We start from the raw sequence: 19,440 nt of genomic DNA on the forward strand, positions 1-19,440 counted from the left end.
AAGACCCAAGTTCAAATGCTGCTCCTAACACTCAGTAGCTACGTGACCATGGCCAAGTCATTTAACCACTTTGTGCCTCAGTACCTGAGTGTACTCATCTGTAAAATGTGAACAATCCTATGCCACAGGATTGTTTTGAGGATGAAATGAATACAAAATGGACAACACATTGCAAACTTTAGAGACTTACATCTCTAGCTAGATAACTAAGTAAAAGTTCCTGACAATTAGTAATCCAAAGGGAAGTGGGCTGCCTCAGGGGTATGAGTTCCTTCTAAAAGAAGTCTTCACAGAAGGATTATATCAGGAATGTTGCAAAAGGGACTCTTGTTCAGGTAAAAGCAAGTGTAGTTCCCTCCACCTCTGAGATAGTGTGGTTCTGAAGAGGAACTCCCCCAAAAGGAATCTCAATATGGAACTACCGTTACCCTTGCTACTCAAACTACTGTCCTAAGAACCTACTAGGTTCTTCAGATATACAGAGGAATGAAGGAGCCTATAATCCAACCATACATTGCCCTAAGTCAGGGGTGGGGAACCTGTGGCCTTCCAGATCCTTAAGAGTGGCCTTTTGACTGAATCCAACTGAATCCAACACTTAAGGATCTAGAAGGCCACATGCGGCCTCAAGGCCCAGGTTCCCAACCCCTGACCTAAGTAGACCACCGCTGAAGCTTTGTTACCAATTCTGGATGCTACATTTTAGGAAGGACATTAACAGGCTGTACTTTGTCCAGAAAAAAAGGCAACTGGTCTGGTAAGAACCTTAAAGTAATACCATATGAGGATCTGTTGACATAACTGCCTGGGTTTTCATGACATTGCTCTCTGCCTCTAAATTATTGTTAAATTGAACTAAATTGGAGGAGATACTGTCCCAGAGGTGCACCGTTTGAGACTAAGATAACTGTCTCTTGGAGGTACAAGCATTCATATCCTATTCTTGCTAGCCAGTCAAGGGAACAGACACAATATAGTGATCTTCCCATGACATGAACAGAAAGACTACTCAAATTTAGAAGAAAAATCTCCAAAGTCTGGCTTCATTACCCAGCTCTTACATTTACCAGCTGTGTAACCATTGGGTTACACCTTGGGGTGGGGGAAGGTGAGAAAAGAAAAACTCCTTTTACAAGATAAAGAAATTCTACACCAAAGAAGAACCAAGGGACAAGAATGCTACAGACCTATAAGGTGAGTCCATCAGAAAAAAATTAAATACTAAGAAGACCAAATGGTCTGTATAATATACAGAAAAGGAATCAAAGGAAGGTTAGAACTTGGCCCCAAAAAGGCAAATAAAAAAATATAGAGGAAAAATTTACAAAGATGTAAAGCAACGTATTTCAAAATGTTGTATTCTCGTTGTTTTGGATTCTGTTTTTACCAACACAGTTACCTCTTTATCCCTCCATGCTTATCACAATGCCTGATGCATAGTAAGTGGTTTTTTTGTTTTTTGTTTTTGTTTTTTTGGTGAGGAAGTTGGGGTTAAGTGACTTGTCCAGGGTCACACAGCTAGTAAGTGTCACTGGATTTGAACTCAAGTCAGACTCTATCCACTGTGCCACCTAGTTTCCCCTGCTTAATACATGTTTATTGACTGACTGGCTTATACATTAGGAGATTTCATGAGTTGTTGTGACCAAAAAGAGGCACTCTCTTCTTGCGATGAGCCTCACTGTGACTGCTGCTGCTGCTGCATCACGTCTGACTCTTTGTGACCCTCTGGATCACAGTCTGTGGTGTTTTCTTGGCAAAGATACTGGAGTAGTTTGCCATTTCCTTCTCTAGATCATTTTACTGATGCAAACAGGGTTTAGTGGCCTGTCCAAGGTCACACAGCTAGTGACTGAGGTCAGCTTTGAACTCAGGATTTGAACCCAGACTTTGAAGATTTTTACTCCAACTTTGAGTAGTCTTTCCATTCATGTACTGGGAAGATCACTAAAGTGTGTCTGTTCCCTTGAATAGCTAGCAGGGAGAGGGCCTAACTCCAGGCCCAGTGCTCTATCCACTGAGCCACCTAGCCGCCCTGGTAGACCTGGTATTTTACTGGCATAACTTCGAAGAATCTAAGGTCATTTCCATACCACAGAGAGGCATCAGAGGAGAATTTAATGGAGGCAAACTACAGATGATGGACTACGCCTGAGCGAGTCAATGCAGAAGAATTTAAAACATCAATGGAAGTAGGAAAAAGCAATGTAAAAATAGTTGCACAAAGCTCAGCGGTCTGTTGGTCAATAAGCATTTAGTAACTGCCTAAAATGTGCCCAATGGAACACAAAGAACAAAATCAAATCACAGTTTATACATATATACCTGCCGCTGTTCAGTCATTTCCGTGTCTGGCTCTTCATGACCCCACCTGGGGGTTGTCTTGGCAAAGATACTGGAGGGCTTTGCCATTTCCTTCTCCAGCTCATTTTACAGATGAGGAAACGGAGGCAAACAAGGTTAGGTGACTTGCCCAGGGTCACCCAGCTAGTAAGTGTCTGAGGCAAAATTTGAACTCAAATTTTCCTGACTCCAGCCACAGCACTCTATCCACTGAACCACCTAGCTGCCCTAGAAAGAAGGGGAAAAGTAGGGGAGAAAGGTTACTCAGCTTGGGCTCATGATGAATTCCTGCAGTCCTACAGATGTAAACAGTTAAAAGTTTCAGAGTTGATTTCATCTTGCAGAATGATGAGTTTCTAGATACGACGGAAGTCCAGGAAAGCATTAAATCCAGATAGATGGCACTTTCCTATTAGAGGGGAAAGTTCCAGAATAGATTAAAAGTCAAAGCCACCAAGAAATTCCTTATAGGAGGCACATTTTTAATTACAAATATCAAAATTGAGATCTTGGTCTAAAATATGCCATGCAGTTGTATGTTTTGAAAAAAATATAGCAGTAAAAATAAGAGTTAAAGGTGAATTCAAACCAGAAAACAGCAAAGAAAATACACCGGGATATTATATTATGATAAAAGGCAGAATGAAAAATGACTTTTGTTTTACTGGATCTGTGATATCATGTACTGGTGAGGAATTCCTTCTACCAATACATACTAACACCTGACCTGCAACTTAAAGTCGTAATTGCCTAACCATTCTTAATACCACATAATTAGGCAGTGTAAAAGAAAGGCTAACTTTAGTACAGGGCAGCTAGATGGTGTGGTGGCGAGGAGTCAGGAAGACTTGAGTTCAAATCCAGCCCCAGACCATTAGTAACTGTGTGATCCTGGGCAAGCCACTTAACCCTGTTTGCCTCAGTTTCCTTATCTGCAAAACAAGCTAGAGAAGGAAACGGCAAACCACTCCAGTATCTTTGCCAAGAAAACCCCAAATGGGGCCATGAAGAATTGGATGCAACTGAAATGACTGAACAACAACAAAACTATAATGTAAAAACAATCAAAATGTAATGAAATTAAATAAGTTAAATATCTCATTATCAGAATATGACATCCATTCATAACAGCAAAGAAATCACAGATCTGAACTGTTTACTGAACAAGGTAGAAATAATGGTCATACAAGAAAAGCAGGAAATGCATGTTCAACTCCACAAAGAACTCTCACAAAGACATTACATAGCGAATCATAAAGAAGCCCTGGCTAAAATAAGATGAAAATTATATACATATATATATATGTATATGTATATTTATAGATTATAATATGATGAAATAATAAAATTGTTAAATAAATGTCAAATGAATTTTATAATCTATCAAATTAAAGATTATTTTTATAAACAAATATGATATGTAATATCATATGATAGTAACAATAATGCGACAAAATCAGAATCTGTGGAATATAGCCAAAGCTATTTTCTTAAGCAAATTTATAGTGATTAGGATATATGAGTGAAAATGAGAGAAACAACTGACTGTACCTAAAGATACTAGAAAAGACACAAAGCAGTAATCAAAGAAACTTCTAACTCAACTTTCCTAAGAAATACATATGCAAAAATCATAGACAAAATTAGCTAATGCACTAAACCAAATCAATAAATAAAAAAAAAAAACATTGTTCTGTGGAAACAATACATATACATCTAAGTAAATGTGAAATATCCTCAAAGCTATGATATCATCCATTTGGATACTCTCTCCAAAGTGCAGATAACATTTCATCCATCTATGCCGGTCTTGTCCATATTCTCCCACAAGTTCACCACAAGGGGTCCACCCAATGTGTCCAACTCATGTTCTCTTTCTCTTGACATCACGACAATATCAGTGGAGTGCTCAGGCTGTCCATCTTGTCCCAGGCACTCTCCACATGACCAGCCTACCTTCCCTCCCTAATAACATTTTTTACTTCCATTTTCCAAAGTTCCTCATTGGTCATATGTTGTGGTCTACTTACATCTACCATGCACCTCTCCATCGCTTTCTTTGTAAGAGTCTTCTTTTCTTAAAAAGTATTTTATGATATCTTTTCTTTTTCAACCACCCAGATTTCCTTGTTTCCCATCTCCCTCAGGAAGAGCTAGACCATAAAAAGAAAAAAAAAGGAAAAGAAGGAAAAGAAAGAAATACAGCAAAACTAATCAACATATTTTAAAAAATGATGTTATATGCAATGTTCACCACCTGCGGACTCCAATCTCTGACTAGTAGCAGAGACATTTGTCTTCTCCCATGGCTTCTTCAGGTCCACTCTTGTTCTTTACACCTCGGAGGTGTTCAGTTCTCATTGTTTTGTGGTTTAAAATTATTGTGTATTGTGTAGAAAGTTTTCCTGGCTCATTTCAAAAAGTCTTTTCAGGATTCTCTCTGTTCATTAAGTTTGTTGTTTCTTACAGCATAGTGATATTCCATCATATTCATGTACCACAATGTATTTAATCATTCCTCAACTGAGCGTATTTGGTGTGTATTGGGTCTTCCTTTTGGTCAGTGATACTGTTGGAGGTATATACCTAGTAGCAGAACCACTGGGTCAAAAGGTATTAATGTTTTAATTTATTCTTATTATTCCAAATTACTTTCTAGAATGGTTAGACCAATAATGCTCCACCAAAAACGTATTGGTGCGCTTGTCTTTATATACCCCTTTCAATACTGACTGTTTTCTTCGTTTATCATCTTTTGCCAATTTGCTGGGTGCAAGGTGATACCTCAGAGTTTTGATCTATTGTTGTTCAGTCATTTTTCAGTCATGTCTGATTCTTCATGACCCTTATTAGTGATTTGGAGCATTCTTCCATATGGTTGTTAACAGTTGACAATTCTTTTGAGAACTGTTTGTTCATTGCCATATCTCTTATCTTTTGGGGAATGGCTTTTGGTCCTATATATTCCAAAATTCTTTGCGCAGTTTCAAGTTATTAAAGCTTTGGGACACGTTGTACATGTTAGTTGTCTATATATTTTGGATATCAAACTCCTATCAAGAAAATCTGATACAAGGATTTTTCCCAATTGACTTCTGTTCATAGATGCATTGTTTGTGTAAAAGCTTTTAGATTTCATATAATCCAAATGATCCATTTTTATGTTTAGTATTTGCCTCTGTTTCATTTGGTTAAGAATTAATGCCTCTCCATAGCTATGAAAGGAATGTGATCTGCTTTTCTTCCAATTTTTTATGGTATGATACGTAATCATATCCATTTTGAATTTATTGTGGAATATGGTATAAGATGTTGGTTTAAGTCTAATTTCTGCCAGGATGCTTTCCAGTTTTGCCAGCAGTTAAGTAGGGAGTTCTTTCAGGTTTATCAAGTACTAGATTATTAAATTAAATTATGTCCTATTGTTCCTTGTCTATTCTGCTGATCTCCTTTTGTATTTTAACCAATGCCAAGTGGTTCTGATGATTTCTAATTTATAATATAATTTGAGGCCTGAAATGCCACTCCCTTTTCATTCCCATCTTTTAAAAATTATTTCTTTTGATATTTTAGACAGTGGTTCTTTACCTGAGATCTCTAAGCTTGTTTTAAAAAATATTTTGATAAATACATTTTAATATAATTGGTTTCCTTTATGATCCTATGTATTTTGTTTTATTCATTTTAAAACATTCTGATATGGGTCCATAAGCTTCATCAGACTGACAAAAGGGTCCATAACAAAAAAGGGTTAAGAACCCCTGTTCTAGAAGAGCTTTCATATTCCACCAAAAGAATGTTATTTTACCTCTGTCTCTAAAGCATCCTTTTTGGTAGTTTGATATGACGGTAAATCTGTAAATTAATTTTGGTAGTATAGTCATTTTTATTACTTCTTTAAAAAGTACTTTGGAATTCAAATATTGAGTGTGCCTTGATAGATTGACTCTCAAATATTTTATACATTTTGAAGTTATTTTGAGTGGAATTGCCTTCTGGATTATTTTTATGATTATATAGAAATGCTTTGATTTTTGTGGTTTATTTGGCAGCCTGAAACTTTGTTCAATTTATACTCAGTTCCTTTGCTAATTCCCTAGGATTTTCTAAGTAAATGATATGATAGTCATTTTCAGTTCTTTGGAGAATATGATGTTTCATAGAACCATACAATAACATTGGTAGAACAATGGCATTAAAAAGATGATACTGTTTCCAGGCGAAGTTTGAAGACATTAAAGCAGCTTTGCAATTTCCTGAAGGTAATTCAGCCTGCTCATCCATTCCTTTTTATTCCTGAGCCCAGTGTGTTCTCCACTTGTCCTGTTCATCCCAGATAGAAATATCAAGGGACAAGTTCTATAGTCTGCCCATCCAGGTCATAATATGGGTAATGTTGTTCTTAGTCAGTCATGTCTGATTCTTCATGATCCCAATTGGGCTTTTCTTGGCAAAGGCACTGGAGTGGCTTGCCATTTCCTTCTTCAGCTCATTTTACAGATGAGGAAACTGAGGCAAACAGGGTTAAGTAATTTGCCCAGTGTCACAGTCTAGTGAGTCTTTGACTCCAGGCTCAGCACTCTATCCACTGAGCCATCTAGATGCCATAATTGCAACAGACATTTTTTATCTGCTTGGTCTTTTAGAGCCATCTAGGCTCTAAATCTGAGTTCAAATGTGGTCCCAGAAGTGATGACTCTGGAAAAGTCACTTAACCTCTCTCAGCTTCAGTTTCCTCTTCTATAAAATGAAGATAATAACAGCATCTACCTTCCAGGGTTGTTGTGAGGATCAAATGAGATATTTGTAAAGCACTTAGGACCTGGCACACAGCATTATATAAAGGCTTTTTTCCTCCCCTCTCCCCCCTGCTCCTTCATCCCTCTCTCTTTTATGTGGTCAGGTCAGATTCTTGAGTGGTTACAAATACCACCAAGCTCTGCAATGTTTCAAAGTTTGAGGAAACTTTGTTTCATAATAACCCATGAAACAAAGAAACAAATACCAAAAAAATATACAAAGTAAACACAAAGTAACTGGCAGGGTCTAGCAGTTGTAATCAGAAAAGGCCCCCAGGAGCTGAGATTTCTCTTCCCACAGGCAGGAGTGAAAAATGAGTGCATTCCAGGCCTCAGGGAGAGCCAATGCAAAGGGAAAGAATGGGTGCAGACATAATGAGAAGAAACCACTAGTTTGTAATAGATATCTATAGGTTGTTCCAGATATGTGTATTCAAATATGCATGTGTATACATACACATATGCATATATACCCATATACAAATGTACACATACATATATTTGAATACACATGTGCATGCACACACACACACACACACACACACACACAGCATGTTTAGGTTATTTCACAAACCTGAAATGTACTCCTTCCTCAGCTCTTTTTCTCTGAGACCTAATCTTGCATCATCACTTGCACACTGGACATTTTGAACCTTATGTTCCACAGATGTTTCAAACTCAGTTTTGTCCAAAAGAGAACTTTTCTTTTCCCCAAACACACCTCTCTCCTGAACTTCCCTCCCTCTGTTGAGGTCACCATCATCCTTCCAGGTGCACACATTTACAACTTCATAGTCATTCGGAGTCAATAAGGCATTATACGAAGCACGGGGGTGGCAAGAAAGGTAGAAGGCAGTTCCTACCTCACGGAGCTCACAGCCTAATGGAAAAAAACCAACACATTAAAAAGAAGCTGAAGGGGGTTAGCAAGGGAGGGGGGAGGTTGATCAGCATGGAGGCATGATGAAGTCCTGTAGTTAGCTGGGGTGGGAAATAAGCTGAGGAGGTATGAATTCCAAAATTGATTTCATTTTGTAGAAAGATGAGTTTCTGGAGATCCAGGTGAGAAATGAGAATTCCCCAATATCTATCCTTTCCTCTCTCTAACCAGAAAGAGGGAGGGGTCCCAGGGGCAGGCGTTGCTGAGGTGGTGTGAGTTTCAGAGTTGATTTCACCTTGCACATCAATGAGTTTCTGGAGATGAGGTACAGGAAAGCAGCCCAGCAGGTTATGAGGAGCCTCTCTACTCCTCACTCTCCCTCACCCCACACTCAGGTGCCACCACACCCCCTGGAGAGTCTGTCTCCACAGTATCTCTTGTATCCACCAGCTTCTGTCTCATCACATAGCTATTTCCCTAGTTTGGAGGCTCATAATTTTTCCATGGGCCATTGCAATAGCTCATTAATTGACCTTGTCTCATGTCTCCCTTTGTGATACAGCCTTCGCACAAATGCTGAAATGCTTATTCTGCCAGAGGAAGCGGGTGGCGCAGTGGACACAGCACTAGGTCTGCAGTCAGAAACGCTCAGCTCAAATCTAGCCTTGGACAGTTACTAGTTGTGTGACCCTGGGCAAGTCACTTTAACCTCAATTTCCTCAACTCTAAAATGGGGAGAATAATAGCACCTACCTTGCAGGGTTGCACCTAACAGGTACCATACAAATGCTTAATTCCCTCCCACAGACTGCTCTGTTCAATAAAGTCCAGTGATTCCCTATTACTTCTAGAACAAACTGTAACTCTTAAAATCCTTCATAATCTGACTCCATCCTGCTCATCCAACCTTGTAGCATTCCCCTCCTTGTACTCATCATTTCAATTAAACTGGCCACGCTGCTCCTCACACATAAGAAGATTGGCCATCAGACTGTCTATTATCCATGACAAGACTGTCCATTAGAATGTTCACTTCCGTTTCTTAGATATCTGAGTCTGAGCCTACTCTAGCATTAAAGTCACCCAGAATTATAAGCTCATCCTCTTTCAGCACATTGATGATAGGGGTCTCCAGGTCTTCATAAAATTTTTTCTTTGACCTCATCAGGGTTTGTGATGGTGGGAGCACAGGTGCTGAAGATGGTGGTATGACACTTTCCTGCAAATGCCAATTTCAGGACAGCATGCTTGCCTAGGTTCTGGATAACAGACAATGCTTTTGTGCTTTCCCAGTCACCACTGGAGGGAAATAAGGCTGTGTGCTTGCTCCTATGCTTTTGAGCACGATGTTTTCAGAAATGTTGTCAAATATCTTCAACGAGGGCAAAAACAGCATCATGGTCACCTACTGCACTGACAGTAAATTCTTCAACTTGAAAAGGCTGCAAGCCAAGACCAAAGTAGAGGGAGTGTTGGTGCATGATCTTCTGTTTGCACATGATTGTGCACTCAATGCAGCCTCTGAAAGCTGAGTTGTGACAAAGTATGGATGGATTCTCTGCTATTTGTGTTAATTTTGGTCTAACAATTAATACCAAGAAAACAGGTGCTCCATCAGCCAGCACCACACCATCCATCCTGGAACCATCAATTACAGTAAATGGAGAAGTTTTCAATGCTGTGGATAAGCTCGCTTACCTTGGTAGTGTACTTTCCAGGGATGTGCACATTGATTAAGAGGTTGACACACATGTTGCCGGAGCTAGCTCAGTGTTTGGGAGGCTCTGAAGGAAAGTGTGGGAGAGAAGAGGTATTAGATTGACTGCCAAACTGAAGGTCTTTATAGCTATTGTGCTGACCTCATTGTTGTATGCCTGGGAAACCTAGTCAGTAGGCCAGCACCATGCCAGGAAACTGAATCGCTTCCATTTGAATTATCTTAGGAAGATTCTGAAGATCACCAGACCCTGAGGTCCTTTCTTGAACTAAACTACCAATAATTTAAACTCTGTTGCAGAGAGCACAACTCCAGTGGGCTAGCCATGTTGTTCAAATGCAAAACATATGCTTGCCAGAAAGACTGTTTTATGGAGAACTCAAACAGGGCAAGTGTTCACATGGTGATCAGAAGTGATATAACAATTTCAAGGTCTCTCTTTAGAACTTTGGAATTGATTGTGTGAATTGGGAGACATTGGCACAGGTCCACCCAACATAGTGTGCCCTCATCAGAGTAGGTGCTGTGCTCTATAGGCAAAGCAGAAATGAGGTAGCTCAAAAGAAATATGAGATGTGCAAATTTAGAGAATCCAGCCCAAATGTGCGTGAGGACTATTTGCGCCCAACCTGTGATAGAACATTCTGAGCTCATATTGCTCTGATCAGCCACAGTCAGATGCACTGTAACTTGACTCTAGTATAGTGATGTCATCTTGGTCCTCTTCGAGAACAAAGGACAACAATCTTATCCTCTCTAGTTTCCTTCAAAGCTCAGCTCTAATGGTACCTCCTACTTAAGACTTGATTCCCCCAGCTTCTAGTGCCTTCCTCCTAAATTATCTTGTATTTTTTGTAATCTGTCTTGCATATATGTATACGTGTAGAAGGTACACCTGTTGCCTCCCCTTATGGAACATACACTCCTTGAGGGCAAGGACTATTTCAATTCTGTGTATTCCTAGAACTCCTGAATGCCTGAAATATACCAGGCACTTGATAAAATACTAGGGTGTTTGTTTGCATACACGTCTCCTTTCCAAGCTGAGTTCTGGTGCCACTGCCTTAGGAATTTCTTTCTTGATCCTTTCCTCAAGTTATCTTGAATGTGCTTACCTGCATCTACTAATTTTTTTATCTGTAAAATGAAACGACTGCACAAGATGATGTCCAAGGTCCCCTCCAGCTTCAAACGTATGATCCTCTGATTCTGTTCTATCACCCCAGTCCCAGGGGAATGCAAATGCCTTGAGGGGAGGAATTGTTTGTTATATTATCTTTGTAAGTGTGACGCCTCCAAACTAGGGAAACAGCTACGTGACTAGGCAGAAAGGAATGGATACAAGAGGTATTGTGGAGACAGACTCTCCAGGGGGCGCAGTGGCACCCCTCAGTGCAGGGTTGGGGAGAGTGAGGAGTGGAGAGTCTCCTCATTTCCTGCTGGGCTGCTTTCCTGGACTTCATTTCCAGAAACTCACTGATCTGCAGAATGAAATCAGCTGGGAAACTGGAATTGTCTGGTGTCTCATTTTTGTAGCTCCAGCATCCAGCACAATGCCAGGCACATAGGCACTTAAAAGTTTGCAGAACTGAACATGCTAAAAACCTTTTAAAGTTTCTTCAGCTGCAAGTATAAGTTTGACTTTTGCTTTTGTTTGAAGTTAATCATACTGAGCATTTATAGAGCACTCTAAAGTTTGCAAAATGCTTTACAAATATCTTATTTGATCCCTACAACAACCTTGGCAAGTAGCTTTTATCCCCATTTTATAGATGAGGAAATTGAAGTAGGCAGGGGTTAAGGGACTTGCCTGTTGTCTAAGGCCATATTTGAACTCAATTCTTCCTGATTCCATGCTCTAACCACCGTGTCAACCAGTGGCCTAAGTTCATGATTACTTACTTAAAAACATATTAAAGATGATATGTCATAAATAAGTTACTTAGACTTTTTCTTCTTTGGCTTATATGTTCTTGCCATGATTATCATACAAGAGTAAATGGAATAAGCATCTAGGATAGAAGGAATGGAAAGAAAAGCAAGATTAATCTTTCTAGAAGTTTGCATTCCTAAGCTGTTGTCCAAACCTTTTGTTCTTTCCGGAATACTCATTTCCATATACTCACATAAGAGTTAGTAAATTCATTTTCTATTCCCAACCTATGACAATATGTTATAGTCTCATTTTAAATTAATAACCTGAAAATCAAGATCTTAAAAAAATCAAAATAAAAATTAAAAGCAAAAGAACTCCTCAATACTATAAAATACATTTTAAAATACTGATAGCCAAAAACCAATTTCTTTTAAAGTTATATAAAAGAAAATATAGACAAAAACACATTTTAAAATTAAATAGGATAGCATTTGCTTTAATTTTACAGAAATAGTAAATATGTAGTTTTAATAAGCTCAGAATCATTTCTCAGTATAGGGAGAGAGCGGGATAAACTGTCAACTTTATCAAGGGAATCTAAACCATGTTGTGAAAAAGCGATTGCCTTGAAACCATATATTGAAAGGTAGGATTTTAAATATACAATTTATAAACCTTCCAAAAGCACACTGGTTTAAAAACAACAACAACAAAATAATGGCTGTCTGTTTTTCTTAATTCATCAGGCTCCTGAAATATTTTCACTTTGAATGCGATAGATACTATCCAATCTCCATTGCCTTTTCTGCTAATGACACAAGCCCAAACTGGAACATATATTTGAAGTCATGCACTCACACATTTCCTAGAAAACATCAGGTAACTAATATAAGTTGGCACTATTCTTTATTATGTATGAAAAAAATGCTATCAAGTGTTCTCTGCTTTCTTTACTTTAGCATCTCACATAGCAGTATCAGAACTGAAGAAAATGACACTGGTACCTATGTCGTTTCCTTCCAATATCCACTTTGTTGTAAAGAAAAGCATTTTTCACATGCTAAAATATTCATGATGTGACTTCCTCACCCTTCCAGAAAGAGCTAATATTTTGCATCTACCAAATCTTCATATTTCTTTCCTTTGTGTGTATACCGCATTCTCTATGTGACTAGTCAATAATCATTACACATCAGCTAACAACAATCAAATGGAATTTAAAGAATTTCTCTTTTTAGGCTTAGAAACTGATCTGTGTATTTTGACGTGATTCTATCTGTAACGTAGGACTTTATTCATATACACTGAGTAAGGAAGATATACAATTTAAGTTCAGAAGACAGAGAACTGGTATGCAGAAACTTAAGGATTGAAATGATCAAAAACCACAAATTTAATGCTATTTAACACTGAATTCACATTCTAGTCTAAGTAATTGTAGCATATTATCATGGGTAGTTGATAAAAGAAACCAGAACAACAAAATACTGAGGTGTTTCATAGGGGTTAGAGCTGAAGGGACTTTAGGAATCCAGCTCCCTCAACATGTGTATTAGGAACCTGAGGCCTAGATAGAATTTATTTACCCAAATGCTGGCTTCCTAGGACTTTGCTTTTTTGTCATGCATAAACTAACATAAACTTTACAATTCAGTGTTTCGTAATCAAAAAAGCTTTGTTCTTTCTTTCTTGTCTACAGATTTGTCTTCCAAGCAGGGTAAATTAAGGTATTCTTAGATCTTTCTGAGCACATTTATTAACAGTTGACCTAAATCTGAGCAAAGTAGAAACAGGGACCATAAGCAGGAATGTGGTTTAGCATTCACCTCACTCTGAGCTGTCATCCCCAGAAAGTGTTCTTAGATGGTACCTATGTAATCCCCCTATGTCATCCTTAAACTTAGGAGTGAAAGCTTTTTCTAAAACTAGCTGAGTTCAGGAGATGGAAGATATTTGCTACTGTCTCTATGTTTACACCCACATATGATAGGCTCTCATTTCTAATCTTGCCTGTTTTTCTAATATAACATATAATTGCAAACTTTCAGTTTTTCCCCTCAAAGATGGGTTGCAGATTAATATTTCATATTTCCACATCATACTATATCTCCAGTTTTTATCTAAATAAAATTAGGAATTATAGTAAACAGACAATTTAATAACGTCATTTAGTACACTTCAAGTGATAGATTATTTTTTGTTTGTAACCTGAGGAGATTCAGGGAGACAATATGTACGTAATATCCCATAAAACACATTAAAAAACCTATAGTTTTAAAATAATTTTGTGACTTTTATTTTGACTAGATTTTATGTCAAAAGGGGGAATTTTTTGTTATTTTTACTTTTCAAGAACAAAATGTTTATCTTTTTCTTCACAACTATTTAAAATATCTTAAGCAATATATATACATGTAAATGTATAAGCACAGTTAGTACACTATTAAGTAATCCATCCAGAACAGCCTATAAATTGTGCTGATCTGTTTAAGCACAAAAATTTTGCCAGAGTGGTTCTAGAATACTATATTATTATTATTATGATATACTGTACTGTTTCATAGATTTATTTTTAATATAAATATACTGCAGTTTCATGTCTATTAAATATAACATACTGTTTCGTACATCTATTTATTGATATAAATACACTGCCCTGTTTCATATGTGTGCTTATATGAAACAGTACAGAATATTTATATTAATAATACAGTACTCTAGAACTATTCTGGAGAAATTTTTATAATTCATGAAGTAAATCAAATACATACACATATATAATGTATTCAGAGAAACATGCCAGCAGTTTTCCCATTCTAATCTTTTCAGATTATTAGCTAACCTTGAAATAAAGTTTCATAATTACATGGTTGAAAAATTGCACCTACCTTTCTGTATTAATAGCCATGACACACAAAGGGCTTTTGACACCTGTGTCACAGAAGAAACTCAAACAAAAAAAAAAATCAATACAGGTTTTTGCTTTTTTTTTTAATCCAAGTCATCTATACGCTATTGCCATTTTCCACAGATACACTGATGACTTTAAGTGAAAATATCAGAGTGCAACTCCAAGAGAAAGTTATTCACAAACACTGCTATTCTTGCTTGTACAAAAGGTTTATTTTCAGAGGAGTTATTTCTAAGTTGTGTAGAATTAGTGGTTAATAGGACCACATTAGTGGCTCATGTTTGTACTGACTGGGGTACAGGCAGAGGGAGTGACCATTTTTACAGGTCTGGTAAAAAATTAAGAGGTCTAGATGGGTAACAAATGTGACACCAAATTGCTCATGTGTCACTGTGTAGCATGCACACATATGTGATAAGCTAACAAATATTTTTACCTATCTGAGAGTTGCATGTATGTTTATATACACATCTATATTTATCTATCTGGAAGATATAATCAAATGACATATTCAAACTTTTGAATATCATATAAACACTATTATAAAAGATATGTTTATAGCTACACCTTTCTCAAAAAATACTGTGCAAAGCCCTTTGCAAGTCTTAAAGTGCTACACGATAACTGTAAAAGCTTTGCAGGCTATATCAATATTAACTATTATAATATATATCCCAAAGAAAACTGTAGAATTAAGTGGTCTCTGTAAAGAGCTTTGGAGGCCACATAAATGTTAGCTCTTATATATTTACATCTATCTCGAGGATAACTTAGAATTAAATTATATCTGTAAAGAGCTTTACATTTACACATTTGCTATTTATATATCTAGAATTTATTTATATTATGTATGCTATTTATACATTTACTATTTACACTTATCCCAAAGATAATTATAGAATTAAATAATACAGGTAAAGAACTTTGCAAGCTAATCAATGTTACCTATTACAAAAGCTATTTATATATTTACACCTATCCCAAAGATAATTATAGAATGAAATGATATATGTACAAAGCTTTGCAAGCTACATCAATGTTATCTATTATAAAAGCTATTTATATACTTAAACCTATCCAGAAAGATAATTACAGAATTAAAAGATACACGAAAAGAGCTTTGCAAGCTACATCAATGTTACCTATTATAACAGACATGTATATATTTACATCTATGCCAAAGACACAGAATTACATATGTGTAAAGGGCTTCAAATTTATATATTCACTATTTATATGTCCATAATTTACTCATATTATTCATACTGTTTACTTATTCATACTATTTAAAAATCTACTATTACTAAAAATATTACTATTTACAACTATCCCAAAGATAATTATGGAATTAAATGACATGTAGAGCTTTGAAAACCAGATCAGTGTTATCGATTATAAAAGCTATTTATATATTCACATCTATCCCCAAAATAGACATGCATAACTAGTTACATATGTATATGCATATACATATACACATCGCTCTAATCTTACATGTGAAATCTCATCTCATACTACATATATGTATCTAAATAGTAAATACACAGGTATGTATATTGAAAATATATCACTTTTACATTTTGTCGGGTAAAAGCCCACTAAGGCCCAGCAGCGGCCCCCAACCCCCTCGCGCCAGGGCCGTAACCGCGGCCCGGCCGCCCAGAGGGCGCGCGCGGACGCTAATGGAGGCTCCCCAGCCCCGCCCCTTGACCCCGCCCCCGCGCTCGGCCCGGGCACGTGGCCGCGCTTCCTCCTCCTGCCTTCCCCCTCCTCCCGCTGCGGTCGCTCAAAGCCACCCCTCCCCCACTCTCACCCCAGTCCCGCGGGAGGCCCCTGGGAGGGGCAGGCAGGGCTGTGGACCCTAGGGGGTGAGGAAAAGAGGAGAGATCGGTACAGACAGGAACGACTGGGGTGTTGGAGAGCAGGTTAAGGGAGGGGGCGCGCAGACGCCCCCTGGGGCTGAGCTTGGGCTCATCCTCCCCGCCGGGCCCAAAGCTGGCTCGGCCTCGCCGCCTCGGCTAAAGCGGAAGGCGCCGGGGGAGGGGGAGGGGCCGGGCTGCCGCCGGAAATGGAGGAGTCACCGCCTGTTTTTGCTGCGAAGTGAGAAGGCTCAGCAAGCTCGCTCCCACCCATCCTCCTTCGCTCCCTCCGCCGCCTGGAACTCGTATCACCGTATCCCTCCTCGCTCAGACCCACCCGCTCCTTCCTTGCGCCTCCCTTACTCCAGTATCTCTGCAAAACCATTCGTCAAAGCTTCAAAAGAAAGCCGTCCCTGGGTGGGCTCGAACCACCAACCTTTCGGTTAACAGCCGAACGCGCTAACCGATTGCGCCACAGAGACTTCCTTACCCGCTAGCGTCCAGAGGAGCTTCCTATGAAGAGAAGTCCAGACTGCCTGGTGTCTCCCGGGCTGGGGTGTTCTCTTCCCTTAGAACTGCGACTCAAAGACCGTGTCTGCGTCTCCTCAAATCCCCTGCTTTCCTCTCCAGTCTAGGATCCCTTCTCTTTTCCCGCAGAATGCAAAAGGCTGAGATGCAACAGGATCGATTGGTGGATGTTTGCACGCATTGGGAGGAGAAAAAAAAACAACCACTCCTTGATTTTTCACCTCTTTTTACGGAATAATGGAATAATTATTAGGAATAATGGAAATAAATCATTTATATGGAATTAAGTCAAAGTTTGAGACAAGCTCTTCCTCCCCCACCCATCCTCTACTTATTTCCTGGACTATTTCTACAATAACTTTCACAGTTAGCTTTTACAGAAGCTCTTTGAAAGTGGAGTTGGTGAGATGTTCCCAAGGGACATCTGAAATGTATTAAACTTCAGCACTGCCAAATAGCATTAAAAACCTATGGCCATGTTGATTTTTTTTTCCAATATAACCCATCTTGCAAACATTTGTCGCACTTCCGTCCTTTGTTCCTAAAAAGAACATCAGGAAAAAAATATTGTAACATTCCTTAATCTCTGTGCACTGTGGAATACATCATAAAATCTGCCCTGGATTCTCCCTAGAATATCCTGTAAATTCACATTCGAGCCATACCAATTACAAAAAAACACACCCCTCGAGCATTTACCATCAGAAGAGGGGGAAGAGAAAGAAGACTTGTAATGGAGAGGAAGAGTATGATTTATGTTTAACATTTTAATTTCTATTTTAAAGAAAATTCTGAGCACAGAAACACTGTCGGTTGTATGTACTTACAAATACTATTATATAAGATTTAACATATGCATATGTATGTATGTATATATTTGTATCGTGTATGTATGTTTCCTTTTTTTTTAAAAGCTAATGCTTTTAATATACTGCAAAGTTCCAAGTCCCCTTTTTCCTATGTTCCCCTTTCCCGGCTCAAAGCAAGTAGCACAGCTTTCATTTCTTATCAAGGGTAAATTAGCATTACCCTTATTAATTTATTAAGTCCTTCATAATTACCAAATCACTCTGTTAAACATGCCCATGCCTACAAAATGAAATCAGTTATCACCATTCTGAATTTATCGAAATGAACACCAGGCGACTTCATCCAAGGTTAAACAAGTTAGAAATAAGAGTTTCTGTTACAGGATCGGAAAGTTTAAAGACTGTGCTTCTTTGGAACCAATTAGCAGTGTTCCTGGAATGAATTTGGATGTTAAACAGCTTCCTACTCCATTTTCCATAAGCTTAAAACTAGATCTTAGAAGGGTCTGAATATGAAAAACTAGAACAAGCAGCCCTTATTTTAGACTGCAGCACGGATTTGCTTTCATTTAACTAAATTATCTTTATATTTTTACATTTTAGCCAGCTTCCTCGTGTGAATTCAAACTACCAGGAAGCTGCTTTTCCATTCCAAATTTAACTTTTGTGTTCTGGTGGCCCTTAAATTGGAAAAGGCTGTACACCAGTGCAAATGTTCATGAAATGCTGACTTCCCTGTTTGAAATATTATTAGGAGCAATTCTGGCCACATATATCTGGGATCTTCTTTATCATTCATTAATTAACTCATTTAACTAATCAGAGTAACAACTAAGGGGAAAGGTTAAGGAGCACAGTTAAAGTAGTTCTTAACAAAATGGCTAATAGGTTCAGAACTTTAGCCATCTCACACAAAGACTAGCAGTGAGTAGAAACGGAATAGTTCCAGCTAACAGTGGGAAAATCAATTTATTGATGCTGAGAATGTGTCTTTGTAAGTAACCTTACCACTGTTTGCTTTACAATTTAGCTTCAAAGTCTGATTTGTAATTTTGTATACTTTTTTGTTAAGCCAAACAGATAAGGAGCCTGTTTCACTTTTTAAAATTCGTCTCTCTGCTGGAAAGTATTACAGGCAAGCATCCATTTTCATGACATTAAAAAAAAATAGAATTTGAAACTGAGAGTAGAGTAAGATAAAAATTATGCTGCTATGATGTTGAGTGGCATTTTATTGTTTCTAAAAACTATTTTTAAAAATGAGAGTGCAGTGCATATTCTCCTGAAAATCCATCTTTAGAATCTCCTAGTTATGATTTTTTAAAAATTCATTCTCTAAATAAATCCATTATACTGAGCTTCTGGATAACTTTTTGTAGATTTTTGTTCTTCCTTAACTTCCTGATCCCTGAGGATGGGTTATAAAAACGAGTTCCATTTATTAATACTTAAGTCTTTAGAATGTTGTGCCTGGACATAAGAAAGCTAGGCTATTTTCATTTTTGTGTGTATTTGCAATCACACATAATTGAACTACAAACTTACCTTTCCAAGAATGTGCCTTGTCAAGGGGGCTGACCTGTGCAGATTAATGGGCCTATACATCTTACTTTCTTGGTGGAAGAAAAAAAGAAAAGCTGTAATTGAAAGGACATCTGTGCAAATGGGATCCACCTGTCTTAACAGACAAGGCAAGACAGACCCACACTGATTTATGG

At 38.0% G+C, this 19,440-nt stretch overlaps 1 long non-coding RNA gene and 1 other non-coding gene across 4 annotated transcripts; both read right to left on the reverse strand.

The window, feature by feature from the left end:
* Positions 1 to 2,097: 2,097 nt before the first annotated feature.
* On the reverse strand, positions 2,098 to 12,031 carry LOC144456678 (uncharacterized). 3 transcript variants are annotated; one of them, XR_013485697.1, is made up of 3 exons: positions 11,642 to 12,031; positions 9,721 to 10,985; positions 2,098 to 9,464 (listed from the first exon to the last, which is right to left on the reverse strand). It is a non-coding gene; the product is annotated as an uncharacterized LOC144456678 (long non-coding RNA). The 3 variants fall into 3 exon arrangements; XR_013485699.1 differs by having other exon boundaries at positions 2,098 to 8,022; positions 9,721 to 12,031; XR_013485694.1 differs by having other exon boundaries at positions 9,721 to 12,031.
* A 4,762-nt stretch (positions 12,032 to 16,793) lies between these two features.
* Positions 16,794 to 16,867, reverse strand: TRNAN-GUU (transfer RNA asparagine (anticodon GUU)). Its single transcript has one exon. It is a non-coding gene; the product is annotated as a tRNA-Asn (tRNA).
* Positions 16,868 to 19,440: the final 2,573 nt, after the last annotated feature.

Source organism: Phascolarctos cinereus, unplaced genomic scaffold, assembly GCF_003287225.1.
Source record: "Phascolarctos cinereus isolate Bilbo 61053 unplaced genomic scaffold, phaCin_HiC Scaffold_1;HRSCAF=81, whole genome shotgun sequence".
In the NCBI taxonomy this organism is placed as follows: Eukaryota; Metazoa; Chordata; class Mammalia; order Diprotodontia; family Phascolarctidae; genus Phascolarctos; species Phascolarctos cinereus.